This window comes from Neolamprologus brichardi, chromosome 22, assembly GCF_056152115.1.
Source record: "Neolamprologus brichardi isolate AB-2024 chromosome 22, ASM5615211v1, whole genome shotgun sequence".
Lineage (NCBI taxonomy): Eukaryota > Metazoa > Chordata > Actinopteri > Cichliformes > Cichlidae > Neolamprologus > Neolamprologus brichardi.
The window spans coordinates 30,966,420-30,983,948 of NC_142124.1; the positions used below are offsets into that span (position 1 = coordinate 30,966,420).

At 37.1% G+C, this 17,529-nt stretch overlaps 2 pseudogenes; one reads left to right on the plus strand and one right to left on the minus strand.

Annotated features, from left to right (window-relative positions):
* Nucleotides 1-4,034: 4,034 nt before the first annotated feature.
* Nucleotides 4,035-15,305, minus strand: LOC102791595 (uncharacterized; annotated as a pseudogene).
* Nucleotides 4,832-5,487, plus strand: LOC148096821 (uncharacterized; annotated as a pseudogene).
* Nucleotides 15,306-17,529: the final 2,224 nt, after the last annotated feature.

Sequence of the window (17,529 nt, forward strand, 5' to 3'; positions counted from 1 at the left end):
AAGTCTATAATTTAGAGAATTTAATTTGTCACCTATTACGTATATACGCCAATGACCATGAAGTACGAAAAAATTATTACCACCAGCATCCAGGGATGACCTTCATTGGCAACTCCCAAAATGTACTTGTACAACCCTGGGTCAATCTGTAAGACAGTGAAACAACAAGTTGACCCACCTCAATGATGATACATAGCATAAAGCTTTTAAAGACAACTTAGTGACAGAACATTGTTTAATACGTAAATTTTTGGTTTATTCTGCTTCCATAGGAGTGTCATTTCAAATGTGTTGACCATAAATGCTCTGTCGGCACTTTCTTTGTTGAATTTGCTCACCAAGAGCATCAGAAGCATTAATAACCTGAAGCTTAAAAAAACATATTTACAATACTATTACGTTCAGTAGGCTACAACCAATTTTCCTAGGAAAGTTTTGGCATGTAAACCATAAAAGAAGCCACTTTACCTCACTTCCAAGTTCCCTTTGTGGATCTGTATTGTAAATATCAGTGAGGATTAACTTGCATGATCCAATTTTTGAAAGGATATACGTGTTTAGAAATCTCCCCTCCCCCCCCAAATCAGAACGTTCAATCAGTACAGAATTCAGCTGACTATTTTAACACACGATGGTAAATGGACTGATTCTTATATAGTGCTTTTTCTACTCTCCCGGAGTACTCAAAGCACTGTATACAACATGCCTCATTCACACCCACTTATGCAAGCACTTCTAAACACAAGTGCAAACTAATCTACATTCACACACTGTCACACTCCGATGAACGTATCAGAGGGCAATTTGGGGTTAGTATCGTGCCCAAGGACACTTGACATGCAGACTGGGGAAGCCTAGGATCGAACCACCAACCTTCCGATCAGTAGCTGATCTGCTCTACCTCCTGAGTCACCGCCACCCCATGATGAGAAGATAACATTAACCCTGGCATAGATGTGGACGTAGAGGTGGCGGTGGATGTCCCAGACGTGGATGTAGCGGTAGATGGCTCAGAGGTAGACGTGTTTGTGGATGGCCCAGCTGTGGAAGTGTCGGTGGATGGCTAAGGGGTGGACGTAGTGGTAGTGGATGCTTTTCTGCAATAGCAGCAATCGTATAGAGGCCAAGGTAATTTGGATCTAACTTGCCCCATTTCCTCTGCTAGCTCCTCATGTTCAGCCTCCACACTTTCATGCCCACTTGAAAATTTGGAATAGGTCTGCCCTCATGTTTTGTTTTTTTTTTTTTTTTTTATGATACTTTAATTGTGTTTTTTTTTGCTATTTGAGATAGCAGTCTGAAGCACTTCATCAAGCTTCAGAATTTCCTCTGGTGCCTCTTCAACAGACAAAATGTCCTCCAAACTGCTGTCCACCTGTAAAATGTAGAAAAGGATGTGTTATTATATGAAAATCTAAAAAAAAAAAAAGTTTTCGAGGTAGGAAAAAAAAAAAACTTTTGTATTTACACAATTTTCTGTAAGGCAGAGGACCTTCTTGTGGAAGGCTAGGCATGTAATAATTAGAGATAAAATTTCTCATTTAACAGACAACAGAAACATAGAAATTAATGTGCGCCATTTATAATAAAAAGAGAAAATGCATTAAAGTAGTTACTGTGCATTTACAATGGTAAGAAAAGAAAATTATTGACCTAAGATGGTTTCTTTATGAACGTTCACATTATGAAAGATTTGTTAAAATTCTACAATTTGTGTTAATCCATAAGCAGAATGGCAGGTGTTGTCACTGACAAGCTGCTGTAGCACTACTGAGCTCAGGGGTGAATATAAGGGGATGTTGATGAGTCTGTAACTTTGCACGGGGTGGTTAAAAATGTATGTGTAAGACTTAAATAATGATTAAACTAATAGTTAAAGTTGAGATAAAAAGACAATACTTGACTTATGTCGATTTCAACTGGGTTCATGTTTTAAAACAAAGTTAAAAAACAAACACCCCCCCCCAGTAATATTTTTGTATTTATTACATCTCTAATTGCTGATTGCATGTTTTAAGGCATTACTTAAAGATACCACTAGGTGGCACATAGCACTTAGGAGGAACTCAGTGGGGTTTCCCTTTGAGGCAAACCTGCAGAATAAATCCTGCAGTTGAAGCTGTAAACGAGCTCATGATCTGTGCCTGTCTTTTAATACACAGGTGGGTTACTAGTCCTCAAAATTACTCATAGGTAACACAGTAGAAACAAGACTGTTGTGAACATGTAAAGGGAATTATAATCTTGTAAGCCGCATAATGTTGAAGTATTGTGCTTAGAATGAGGATAATGTCAACGGGATCGTGCTAGGCTAACAGACTTGTTGCTAGTGGGTTAAGTGAGCTTCAAGTACAGTAGCAAAGCTAGTGAAGCACAAATGGTATTCGTGACATTAAAGTTAATCAGGCTCATGAATGTTTTCAGTTGTATGTTTTCTATATGTCTTGTTAAAGTAATAGGAGATGCAAATGCTGTAACCAGTGTATACATAGCCCATTAATGTGCTCTACATTAATGGTTTTTTGCTTGTCAATTGCTTTGAGTATACTGTATTTAGTGATGCAAGTGTGCGTTCCTGTCTATCTTTGTGAGGACCGAAATCTTCATTCTACTATACTTGTGCGAACCAACACACACACACACACACACACACACACACACACACACACACACACACACACACACACACACACACACACACACACACACACACCAGTCCTCACAAGTTTGAAGCCTTTTTGAGGCTCAAAATGTGGTTTCAGTGTCAGGGTTACAATTAGGTTATAGTTAGGTATAAAGAGAGTTTGATTTAGTTCTCTTTTGTTAAAGCTTTTGGTGCACGGTCCTAGAGGCCGCTGGATCATCCATACTCTCCTTTAAGGCTCCTGATCAACTTTTTTGCTCCTCTTCTTCTTCCCTCGATGGTCCTCTTTGGTGAATACTGTAGTTGTCCCTTCTGACAATGAACTCACTCCATTAGAGTTACAGTATATATTTACTGAATATATTTAAAGATACACATATTTGACATTTACAGATCCAACAGAACACAGGGAGAAAGAACTGAAAAAGAAACAGTATTCATAACAAATTATGCACATTTTTCACACAAGTACTTGACCAGGCTGCTCTCATATTGAGCACATCCAAAATGTGCCCATCTGAGACATAACTCACTGCACCTGAAGAGGGAGAAGGGGGGTGTAAGTGTGTTAACCAACATTACGAATTTGATGAGGAAATAATTACTACAGTGGCTTGCAATAGTATTCGGGCCCCCTTGAACTTTTCCACATTTTGTCACAGTACAGCCACAAACGTGAATCAATTTTATTGTAATTCCACGTGAAAGACCAACACAAAGTGGTGAACACGTGAGAAGTGGAATGAAGATCAAACATGATTCCAAACAGTTTTTACAAATAAATAACTGAAAAGTGGGGTGTGCGTAATTATTCAGCCCCCTGACTCAATACTCAGCTGCCAGTCTTTTAGGGTATGTCTCTACCAGTCTCTAGATGTGCAAAGCTGGTAGAGACATACAAAGACATGCAAAGTATGTGAAAGTATTCACTTTGTGAACATAACGTATCACATTTATATACAAATGCAAGATAAAAGTGACACAGAAAAAGAACATTCTGTACTTTTTCATAAATCACATAGACACATATAATACATATCACTGTGTTTTTAATGGTGTGTCAGAAAGTCCTTCGCTCTAGATTATGTTACATGAAGTATCAACATTAATAACATGTTTTTGTTTTTTTTAAATCTACAAATGTTAACTGTCTCAAATGTCTCACTGCTTAAACACTGTCAGGGTTTTTTTTTATTATTTAAAATTACATATGTGTGTAATTTTGAAGTATTTTTTTTTAATTCTTTAAAGAACTGATAACCACGGACCTTGGTAAACTTTCATCTACAACCATATGTTCACCTTTAGAAAAAGACCTAAGTCCTCCTGTCACTTTTCTAATATTTTGTTATTATATACATGTAATAACGCATAGTTACTTAATTATAAATTAAGATAAATTAATTAATCTTTTGGCTGCACGGTCAGACTCTTCCTGCTCCAAAGAGTTTCTTGAAGCATCGACCAAATACAGACAGCTGTCATCTGCATTTATGTACTGCGATAGATATATAAATTTTAAAAGTACATAAATTATGAAGAATGTGTTATTGAAACAAACTTTTTTTCACAGAAATGCTGCTTGTACTAACCAGAACCTTCCAGTGTACATTTCCAATGTTCACAAAGGATAAAATGGCTCTGTAGTTGTCAAAGTTCACCTGTGACATATTAGAAATTAATTACAAATTTGCAACAATACTTTTTCCATTTATCTCGAGACATTAATAAAATTTTAAAAAATTAATTCTAGAATATATTAAATTTTTTTTTACCTTGGACAAGCTTTGTCTCCTGATTCGTTCTCTCTCTATAGAGGATCACACCGTTCGTGTAGTGGTTCATAATGTAGATATTATTCCCCAGATTTAGCCGAATGGCCCAGTGGTGCAGGAGACTTTCAGTGACCTGAGGAGTATAATAAATAAGCTTTTATTACTTTGTAAACATGATAAACAACAGGTTCTCTGAGCAGAAACGTTGACAAACTTAACATATCTCCTGAAAACGGCAGCTCTCCGCCGATATGAAACTTTGAGAGCGTGTGTGGGAAACCATCCAGAAGTGGTGGCTCGTCATTTGCGACCTCTCGAAAACTCAGAAGTTGGTGTTTTTGAACCGTAGCGGTGAGAGAGGAAGGACGCTAGCATCAACTAGCTAGCTGGTCGTCACGGCAACGCTACAAGCATGGGCCCGAAAAAAGTTCTGTCAGCCGAGGAAGGTGACGATATTAAGAAGTCGCTGGAGTTTATGACAAAGGAGATTTCTGCTGTCAAACTGCAGCAGAAAGCCATCCTGGACCTGGTCGAGGAAGTTAAGGCTCTTCGCATCCAGAACGCCGAGAAGGATCGGCGGCTGGCGTACCTGGAGAACAGAGTGGCGGATTTGGAGCAGTACACCTGGATGAACGATGTCATCATTACGGGGCTTCGCATCAAACCCCGGTCATACGCCCGGGGGGTCGCCGCCGACGATGTAGGAGGGCCAGGAGAGGAAGATGTCAACTCCACGGAGCATCAAGTAGTTACCTTTCTACGGTCCAAAGGTGTGGAAGTGGATTATAACAACATTGAGGCTTGCCACCCTCTACCCCGAAAAAATGACAGTGACAAACCAGCCATCACTGTGAGATTTGCAAACTGAAAGGATCCGATGTCTTCATGAATGAACATCTGATAAAAAGAAATGCGGACATCGCCAGGAAAGCACGTTACTTGAAGAAACAGGGAAAAATTCAAAATACATGGACCACCAACTGCAAAGTATTCATTAAACTCAATGGAACACCGGAACAAGCCAAAGTGTTGGTCATCAGAAATATGGAGGAGCTGGACAAATACTGAGGTTCAACTTACTCTGGAGGTATGAATACACATGTGACGTGACACACAACACAACACATGGCGCAGTCCAAAAGAACTTCATCTGCATCCGACAACAATATCAATATAACTCATTGGAATTCTCTTTATGATAATCTGGAACTGAAAACATTTCGATACACAGACCATAATGTTCTAGACTTAGAAAAGGATATAGACCCGGAAAATAACTTCTTCTACAACATCAGCAGTAAAATTATCAATAATCCATTTTAATAGCAGAAGTCTGTATGCCAACTTCAACAATATAAAGGAATATCTAAATGAGTTGACAAATCCATTTGGAATTATTGCCATTTCTGAAACATGGATCAATGCGGAGAAAGGACTGGACTTTGGACTGGAGGGATATGAAGTGAATTTTGTAAATAGAAGGAACAAGAGTGGAGGGGGAGTAGCTGTGTATGTGGATAAAAACCTAAATTACAAGGTGGTAGAAAGCATGACAACTGTAATTGATAATTTATTAGAATGTATAACAATTGAAATTTATAAGGAAAAAGAGAAAAATGTAATAATTAGCTGTGTATATATAGAACACCTGGCTCTAGTATTCAAGTATTTAATGACTTCATAGAGGAAATGTTCTCTAAAACAAATCAAAAAGTTATGTTTATCTGTGGGGATTTTAATATTGACCTGTTGAATCCGAAAAAGCATAAAATGATCGACGAATTCCTAAACACTATGTACAGTTTGAGTTTACATCCTAAAATAACCAGGCCTAGTAGAATTACACCACATTGTGCCACCTTACTTGACAATATTTTCACTAACAATATGGAAAACAACATTGTGAGCGGAATATTAATTAATGACATCAGTGATCACCTACCAGTTTTTGCAGTTTATGACACTAATTATAAGAAAAATCAGCATGAAGAACAACTGAGATACAGACGTGTACGGACAGAAGAAACTATGAATGCACTTAAGAATGATCTATTAAATCAGGACTGGGACAATGTGTACAAAGAAACTGATATTGATATTGCATATGGCATATTTTTAAGAATATTCATGGAATTGTACGATAAAAACTGTCCAACAATAAAATACAACAGAAAGCACAAATATTTAGACCATGGATCACTAAGGGTTTACAAAATGCATGTAAAAAGAAAAATACACTCTATAGGGAATTCCTAAAACAACGAACAAAAGATGCTGAAAATAAATATAAAAAATACAAAAATAAGTTGACCAATATTATACGTGTATGTAGAAAGGAGTATTATAGTAAAATATTGAACAACAATAAACATAATATGAAGGGAATATGAGATGTTTTAAATGGTATCATTAAAAATAATTCTGGACAACAAAGTTATCCTCAATACTTTATCGACAATGGCAATATTATGGAAAACACTGCTGATAAGGTCAACAGCTTTAATCATTATTTTGTAAATATTGGACCAAAACTGGCAGAACAAATTCCTGAGTCACTGCCATCAGTAGACTGTAGTGAAAACCTGATTGATAGGAACCCTAACTCAATGTTCCTCACATCAGTGGAGGAAAAAGAAATAATTGACATTGTACACATGTGTAAATATAAAACATCTACTGATTGTAATGATATTGACATGAAAATCGTCAAGAAGGTCATTGAAGGAATTGTAGGACCTCTAACATATATTTGCAACTTATCATTTCAGACGGGAAAAGTGCCAAACAAAATGAAAATAGCTAAAGTTGTGCCGCTGTATAAAACTGGGGATAGACGCCACTTCACAAATTACAGGCCTGTTTCTTTACTACCACAATTCTCCAAAATCCTAGAAAACCTATTTAATAAATGATTAGACAAATTCTTAGATAAATATAAATTACTTTCTGACAGTCAATATGGATTCAGATCAAAAAGATCAACATCACTGGCATTAATCGAATCAATTGAGGAGATTACGAATGCTATAGATCAGAAACAGTATGCAGCTGGAGTATTTCTGGATCTCAAGAAAGCATTCGACACAATCAATCATGACATATTAATTAATAAACTGGAACGGTACGGGATCAGGGGGGTTGTACTGCAATGGGTGAAAAATTATTTAAGTGACAGGAAACAATTTGTGAAGCTGGGTGTCCAATCCTCATCATGCTTGGACATTGCTTGTGATGTTCCACAAGGCTCTGTACTGGGTCCAAAATTATTTATTATTTATATAAATGATATTTGTAAGGCATCTGATATATTAAAATTAGTATTATTTGGAGATGACACATAGTTTTTGTTCTGGGGGGAATCTAAAGGAGCTGCTGGATACAATTATTTCAGAAATGTGCAAAATTAAAAAATTTAACAGGAACAAACTATCGCTAAATCTAAGTAAAACTAAAATAATCTTATTTGGGAATTCCCTTAGAAATGCACAAGTGCAGATTCATATAGATGGTGTGGAAATTGAAAGAGTACTTGAACATAAGTTTCTTGGTGTGATTATAGATGATAAATCATATGCATAACAAAATTTCAAGAAGTGTCTCAATCTTGAGTAAAGTAAAACACATTCTGGACCACAAATCACTCCACATTCTCTATTGTTCCCTGATTGCACCGTATTTGAATTACTGTGCAGAGGTGTGGGGCAATACTTACAAATGTTCGCTATCATCAATCTTTATATTACAAAAAAGGGCCATAAGGATAATCCATAAAACTGGTTACAGAGATCATACAAATTCACTATTCTTAAAATCAAAAATTCTCAAATTCACAGATCTGGTTCATTTTCTCACTGCACAAATTATATATAAAGCAATAAATAACCTGCTTCCTGACAATATTCTAAAAATGTTTTCTAAAAGGGAACGAGGATACAATTTGAGGGGGGAATTAAATTTAAAACATCCTCGTATCTGTACAACATTAAAAAGTTTTTGCATCTCTGTGTGTGGAGTGAAGCTGTGGAACAGACTAAGTAAAGATATAAAGCAAAGTCCGAGCATGGCGCAGTTTAAAGAGATGGTTTTTACAGGGTACAGGGAAGAGGTAGAGATTTGATAGGGTGTTCTTGTCTAATATTTTCATGTGTGTGCGGGTGCACGGGTATGTTGAGATAGATAGATAGGTAGGTAGGTAGTGTATCCTTTGAGGTGTTAATGGGGTTATTGAAAATGTGTATATGTGCGCATATATATATATATATATATATATATATATATATATATATATATATATATATATATATATATATATATATATATATATATAAAATACACATGACATTTAAAATGTAATTGCAAGGAGGTATTTCTGTAGTCTATAGATTACTAGATAGTGGAAAAGGGGTGGGATAAATAAACTTATGCTTCTTCCTGCTCCTTTTTGAACATGAAAGTTATTTGTAGTTGTGGTTGCTCGTTTTCTTTTTGTTTTGCTTTGTTTATTTGTCTCTTTTAATTCTATGTTGTTGTACTTTTTTAACATGTTCAAAATAAAGATTCAATCAATAAAGTTTTGGAATACAAAGGTTAATAAAGATTTTTTTTTACTTGCGTATACTCAGTATTCAGTCATGAGGATATGCCTGGAATGTAGATCTGAAGCAGTACTTACTGAATGTGTAGGGAACAACTAATGTTCTGCCCCAGCTTTAACGTTAACCTTATGTAGTACTTTTTTTTTCTTTTCTTTTTTTAAATAACTGGATTACATACCTCTCCAACAAGCCAGCTGTGTGGTCTAAGGGTCAGGAACTCACTGTGACGTATGACAAAGTTGTTACCTCTAATCTGAGATGGGACCACAGAAACAACAACTTCCGTTTCCTGTTGTTTCCACAAATATGCAACCTGTGTTTCAACAAGACAATAGCCAAGGGCGTGAACCCATAATGAGTTCAGCCCTGGGGAGAGAGAGAGAGGACTAGAGAGAAAGAGGGAGAGACAGCTGATCAGCGACCAGCTGAACCTCCAGGCCGTGACAGTTATTGAATTGATTGTGAATGAGTTGGTTTGTGAAACATCACCTGTGATGCAGTGTCCTTTGTCAGACCGGTTGTTTTTCTCACAAGGTGCTCTGTCCTCTCCAGTGTAGATGGAGAATCCTCTGGCCCCTTGATTTGTGGGTTGAATTTAAACGAAAATATTTGTTAGTGCTGTGATCATTTTAAGTAATTTTTTTATTAAGGAAAAAAATTGCATTACCTTTTGCAAGAATTACACGTTATTAATGCTGATATATTTCACATAATACTCACTAAGTGCGGTAATTACAAAATCATAACAAATGAAGAAGAACAACATAGCCTGAATGTATTTAATAACTGCTACTTTTTGTGGCCTAATTTTTATTGCACAATTTGAAAAGGGTTATTCTATGCATCAAAGATGCTCTAATTCTTCAATTTCACTTATTATTTCATAATAATTATTTATTCATGCTTATTGTTATAATTTTTTAATTATAAAACACTAAAGATGACAATTATACTTTAAAAATGGGTGTACTCACTGTCCTCCTGACATCAGAGAGTGGCTCCAAAATGATCTCTTTGAAGGCCCTTTCCATTTCCTTCACGGTTGGATCATCGTTGTTTACCAGGTGTATTTCAAATGGAGGACTTGTGCGGTTCTTATGTTCAAAGTACTTTTTGATTGTGGTGACCACAACATCAGCACAAATTGAGACTGGAAAGTTGAATATTCCAGAGCTCACTGCTGGAATGGCAACAGAGGAAAATTGGTGCTCTTCTGCACATGTCATGACGTTCAAAATACCTTTAGTTAAAAGTTTTTTTGCATGGGGTATCATGTGCACTGTTGGGTCATTCTGCAGACACGGGCCTACCAAATGAATCAGCTTCATGCAAGCTAGTTTGCCTGCTGTGGTAACTGCAACTTGTCCAGCCTTTTAATTTGCCATTTTTGGCAATGAAGAGATCACTCTCTGCTTGGATAGTATGTCCTCCAGTAGCAGACAGTGCCTTTGCAAGTCCACCCATGTGAGAGAGACTTTCATTAGCTGCATTAACAATTGCATCCACTTTGAAGGAACATAAATCTCCTTTCCATACTGTGACTGATGCTTTATTAGCCATGTATGTTGCTGTTTTTGGCAAACGGCTATTTGTTCCTGGCTCTCATCCTACAAAGATAGACACTTGTCAATTTTCAGAGTCATTTATGACAATAACACACAAAACATAAATGTAGACATTAAAAACATTTCTAAAAATACCTGGTTTTGACGAGCATCATATTGTTTGTGCTGTTCCTGTTTAAAGGTTTGAACGGTGGTCTTCCCTTTTACCTGTTAACAGATAACATTTTTGAATGACTTTATATAATAGAATATAATATACAAAAGAATATGGTCATGAATGAGACAAACTTGTTCTGATTTGAGATGTATGTAACGAGTGAGCATCTGTCCTGCTGTTGGTGTACCACACAGGAACTGATATGACTGTATGAATGCCTAGTCCCCTTAAAGGACTCTGTCCAACATTACGTCCCAAGTAAACAGAGGAACTATGAGATAAAAACATTGTCAGTATGTGATGCCCGGTCCAGCTGTACAGAGAACATGCTAGTGTACGATTGGAAACTTGCTTGCAGTCAGGGCACGCGAGCTGTGCTTAAAATTACAGGTGGTCTCCAAAAGACAATAATCAGCCTTGAAAGCTTGGTTAATTCATATGCCCTTGGCCTACAACTGCTGAAAACAAAGCTGTACATGGTGTGACCAGCAAAAAGCAAAAAACCTGAGCTTCCTCCTGCACTTATGTCACCTATGGACATGCATTTTTTCCAGAGTAGTGATGGGCAGATGAAGCTTCATGAAGCACTGAAGCTTTTCATCCAATTGGTTCACTCCAGCGCAAAGCTTCTTGAAGCTTCATTTGCTCTAGTAGGACACCTACTGGACGTAAAAATATTAGTTGGCATGAATTTGAAGAGTGTGGCCTTTTGCACACAGCCTGTAAATGTCAACAACAAAAGGAGTGTGTAAAACATCTATATTGTAGTGATGGCAGTATACTGTGCAGGGCTCGCAAAATCGCTAGCCCGACGTCCCGGGGCTAGCGATTTTTCCAGTCAGGCTACCAAAATCTAACTCAGCCCTGCCCGTCGGGCTATCATAGGAAGGAAAATATACGTCTGCGCTTTTACATTCTTTCGCCAATGTAGCTGAGTAATTATGTCATTGGCATCGATGAGTCACTGTCAATATGTGACATATTGAAATCGCGTTTGAATTTGTGCTTGCTTTTTGCTTTCACTTTCATTTTGCGATCGCGCAAACGGTGTGTAGAGAGCTGCAGCACTGATTGGTGAGTGACAATTATTTGCGCACCAATTCCTCTGACATCGTCTTATCACTCATTAGCTTACTATTCAAACGCGACAAGTGAAATCTCTCGCAGAAAGCTTAAACATATGAGAGGTTGAGTGCGCAAAGAATCGCTGACCGTTATGTAAGTACGTGTGTAAAAGCAGCAGGATTTACGCTGGTATTTTAGTTCTGCTCAGCCAAATAAGACGGGTCAGGGTGAAGAAGGGGCAGCCAAAGAAAAGCTTACCACAAAACAGAAAAGTTATGACAAATCAGACTATGAGGCTATAAGAAAGCGCAGCTTTTTTGGTTTCATGGACAAAAAAATTTCTGTGGCTGGAATATGACGAGCTAAATAACATGATGTTCTGCCAGGTGTGTTGTGAGTTTCATTTGATTTCTGAGTCAACAAGTGCCTTTGTTACTGGGACCAGTAATTTTAAGAAAGACCATCAGGACCCATGAGAAATGCAAGAAATGCATTATTGCCCAGTGTGCAGTATCTTTCCCAGAACAAACAGCAATTGCAAAAAACATACTAAAAGTAAACCAAGCACAACAAGAACTCCTGAAAAAGCTGTTTAGAACAGCGTGCTATATTGCAAAGAGTGAACTACCATTGGCAAAATTTAGCAGCCTTTGCAAACATCAAAAAGCAAATGGCCTAGATCTTGGTTCCACTTACTTCTTACCCGTGACTTCAGTGGAAATTTCAGATTCATGTTCTATACAGTTCTTACAAGTTCATAGAAATTTCTGTTCAATTTGAACCAAGTATTTGAGTTGATGGTTGTAATTTTTATACAGTTGTTGTGATTTGTATTTTAACAATTTTTTTGATTATTTTTTGTTTCCGTTACAATATTATACTTTAATGTATAATATTGTAATGGAAACAAAATATTAAAAAAATTGCTTTCTTTTTTTTATTCGGGCTACCAAAAACAGAAGAATGCCTGCCCGAAGGGCTACCAGAGATTTTGAAATTTTGCGAGCCTTGCTGTGTATATTTATACTGGCAGTATGGGAAATGATCATTTACTGTGAGGTGAGGTTGGGGTGTGGACAGCTACACACTGAGGCCTCAGTCCTGCCTGTTCACATTTTATTCTGTAAAAACTAAATTTTCACTGCTTTTATGACCTTTTAATGGGGAGAACATTTAATGATTTAACAAATCTTTTAAATCCTTTGTCCTCCACAATGCTAAATGGCTGGGAGTCCTCAATCACCATGCTAACCAGGTCTTCATCTATTTGAGATTGTTCTCCTGAGGAAAGACAACAAAAACAAAGCACAAATATAAATATCACACACGTAACTTATTACAGCTGTATAATATTGTTATATCATTTAGTAACATTACTGCATGCTATATTATCATGGCATTTGATGGCTCACCTGGTCTTGCTCCACAATCGGTGTTCCCCTATTCTCATGCAAAGCTCTGTAGTGCCTAAGCATGGATGAGGTGTTGTTGTTATATCCCAGCTCCCTGGCACATAGCAAACACTTCACCTTGCACAAAAGTAAAGCCGCTTAACATAAATTGTATTGCACCATCAGTATTATGAAAATACATCTTCTATAGAAATTTACATACCTTGTTGGGAGGAATTAAATAAAAATGTTCCCACACAGGGGAGGACATCCTCCTCTTCTTAGCTGGCTCTATTCTCTCCTGACTTTCTCTCCTCACTCTCATAAACCTCCAAACTCTCACTAACTGCAACTCTACATCAAACACCTACATTTTTGAATGGAGTCTGAGGGGTTTATATCGCTGTCATAGCTCGCGGCAAAGTTCGAACCACTTCATGAACCAGTCACGTGGTACAGCCGGGCAGCGAGGCTTCGGATGTCATCATTTTCAGCTCCTCCCATAAATGAAGCAAGCCTCGATACGCGTATCGCGGAAACGCCCCCTCCATTACTCGACACAAGCTTCGAAGCCTCGATACAGAACGTCACATCACTACCCCAGAGGACAAAAGGAGTATGGCAATCGGGAGGACATCACAAGGTTTAATTATTGAAAATAATGGGAACATGATGACTTACCTCAGTTTTCTTTTTCTTCAGTGGCAGTTTTGTCACTAACGGTGACACGTACACACCTTTTTGTTTAATGCGTTTGTCTTTCCATTTCTCCGTGAAAAGACTGTTGATTACACATACATACTTTTAATGCTTACTTATTTTATCATCTCTTAATTCTATAGTCATAGCCAAATGTTTTCACTTTTTCTTAGTTTCTTGTTCTAGTTGTATAAAACACAATTTTTATTATTAGGAAGTTATTCATACCTTTTGTCTTGATTTTTTTCATGTCTGCATATTCAAGCAGGATGGCATCGTGCATTTTTTGATAAATTTCCAAAAAGTCATCAAGCCTTGTCAGTCTCCTTCTCTGGATACGGATTTTTTTCAAATCCCACTGGCTTTTCTCCATGATTCCTTGGGTTCTGTTGTCTTGTGTACAATTCTTAAATGCAATAGTACATTGTTTAAGTCAGTATCTATGTATTGTAAATTTATATACAATTTATGTTTATTTTTCACTTATTCTTCTCGCTATGATACCTGGTTCTTGGATTGCTGAATGTCACCATAGAGTTTACTGAGCTGCTGGTAAGCAGGACCAGTACCATGACGTCCAAGATCCCCTAAGGAGAATACAAGTAATTAAAAAACATAATTAAAATGGATAATTAAACATTTAGCACATTTCCATTAATGAATAACTGACAATTTGAGATAGTAATACAACAAATAAAAAAAACGTACCGAGCATCATTGATGACCACAAAGTTGCATGTGGTAGAAGGTGATTTACCAGGCCGGCAATAAATTTGGGTGCATGAAAGATGTTTCTTTCGCCCTCACAGTCCAGTGTTGCATTGTCAACAATTGCCTGGAAATGGGTCTTCAAGGGGGCATTCTGAACATCAGTCTGTAAAACCGATATATATCTGTATTCAGCAAGTTATCAAACCAAAGAAAAATTAATTATATAAAATGTTATTGTGGTTTAAAATATATATTTTTAAAATAATGTGAATTCATTAATTCATTTGCGACAGACACAAGTAAAAAAGTTATTAATATGGTTACTTAAAAAATAAATCTTAGCTAACCTTGTAATCTTCAGCAGTCACAGTCTTTTCATCCAAATCCAGGGTCCCCCGTTTTTGCATAAGGATTTTCAAGTTGTTGTAGTGTTTTGTTACGTTCCTTCCACTACAAGGACTGCAAAACACTATTGCTGCACTATGGACAACATCATCCATGTTATCCCAGCATGCAAGGAGCCCAAACACATGCATTCCAAGCCTGTAGTTCTCTGGAACGCTGGGAAAATGAACGAATGAAATCACTGTTAGTAAGACCTTTACATTACAAACATTGTATTCTTTTTTAAATTATTGATATAAATATACTCACTGTTTTTTTACAAAGGTCCTCGGCATTTTTCACGACATGGCTCAAACATCGATGAAGAATGGGAATGTTGAATTGCTGTGCTGAATGCTGGCCACTCAGTAAGACATAGTACTTCTGCAGCAGATCCTCTAGACTTGTTCTGCAGTATGTCATGGAAATGGATCGGAGGAGTACCAGGGATCCATCACACATGAACATGACAGGCCTGTTGTAGGCCCGATTACCAAATGCTCTTACCAGATCAGTCTGAAAGGCCTGCAAGACGTATGTCACAGAGGCTGTAGTGTGGTCACATGTGACATATGTAGCAACTGGAAGAGGAGAAGCACCTTTGGATGGGTTTCTGACAACCAACTCATACACATAGTATGGTGGCGTTCCAGCACTTTCTTTTCTTATTATACTTCCAGTGGCATCAAAGTACACAATGTCTTCTTTGCATCTTTGATGAAAAACTGACAAGGTTTTCTTAGACCACAGCATTATGCCCTTTGGATGCATCAGAATCTTCTGCAGTACGTCCTTTTCAGTGTCCTGATACTGTTGAATTATCTTTTGTAAGCTAATCAACTCGTTGGGATCTGCTCTACTGGCTTTTCTTTCAGACCCTGCAATGTTTTTCAAGACTTCTTTTGTTGGAGCATTATCCCTGTTGCCAGATTGGATCACCTTTTGTGGCACTTTCTGTAAAGACTGCAAGTACAAGCTCCTTGGTAATTTGTTTTTGAGGAGTTCTCCAGCACTTTGACGTGATTGTGCACGCACAGGCCGCCTTTTCAGCTCTTTGTTATTATGGCAGACCTCACCTCCTTTGAAAACGACTTCTGCTTTCAGTGTCTCTTCGTCATAAACCACCACAGTGACAGGGCAGTCCTGAAATCTGCAGTACCCCATACACCTGAAAACCGGTGCTTTGATCTTGAAGAGTTTTTTTCACACTTTGTCTCCGAAATCCAAAACTGCAGTACGGATTAAGGGTTCTGATTCCAATTATATTTGTCCACTGCAGTCCTTTAAATAGTCTTCCTGACTGATGTTGCCGTAACTCCTTCCATTTATTCTCATTTATGAAGAAGAAACTTTTCTGCTGTGGCAAACCAGATGTGAAAAACTTTTCTTCTGAACTGCTACTGTCTGTGTTGACCTTAGCTGATTCATCTGATTCATTCCTCTGCAACATTCAGATATACATTTAAAAAAAATATATAAACACTTTCAATGTTTGTCACTACAGTGTCTCTATGAAAATCCAACAGCATCATTATGTTACAATTTCACTAACAAACCCATAGGACAAGTTTCACATTATCTTAGGAAATTTGTATTTGTAAGTGAATATGACTAAGAAATATTTATTTTACCTCGAAAGATCATCACAGAAAGTTTTTAACTTTAAATTTAAACTTTATTTTAAAACACTTGAAATGTTTAATATAATAATTACATGCTGATAGTGTTTAACAAACATAAACTTTGTGTTTTCTTTCTCTGTTGTGTATTTAAAAACAGTGAAAGTTATGAAATTACCTTAGCATTTGCATTTGAAGACGAAGATTTAGAGTCACTCTCGAGGGATTGTGTGTCTGGGGTATGGATGCCGCTCTCTGCAGTTTTTTGAAGTGCATCCTGGGAAGAGAAAGCGTTTTTGTTTCTTTACAAATTGTTTTTCCAAAGCATCACAATGTAATACTGAATCAAATACAAATAATTACCTCTTTTCTTGAAGGTAAAGGTACATTTCCTACAGATTGTGGAGACTTTGGCGCAACAACAATGTCTTCCTCATTCTAAAGAATCACAAATTAATAAAAACAATTAGACTGAAATTTCTGTTTCTTTGTTAACACACATTATTACAAAATATTTTGAAAAGAATCACTATGTAATGACGGTTTTATAAGGGAAAAAATATTCAGCAAAGGAATATAGTACTATAATTATTGTAAATGAAAAAGTAATATTCTGATTCAGGTTTTGGAACTTGATTGGGCAATAACAAGATCAAATGGAGAAATTAGAAGAGTGGAAGACATGGAGTGAAAAGTTAGTCAGCAGCAGGAGGATGAGTTGGTTACTCATTTAAATTGGGGGTCGGATGTGACACTCAGGCTCTCCTGTGGGTGCTTAAGGCTCTACACCTCATGGTTTGGTGGCTTGCTTTCATGTGTTTACCTGCTGTGAAGTCTATTGTAATCTACTTTCTTGCTCTCCATATGACTCATTATTACTCTGTTTCAAGATTTAAATTATTTTCAAGATGACATTTTGGAGTG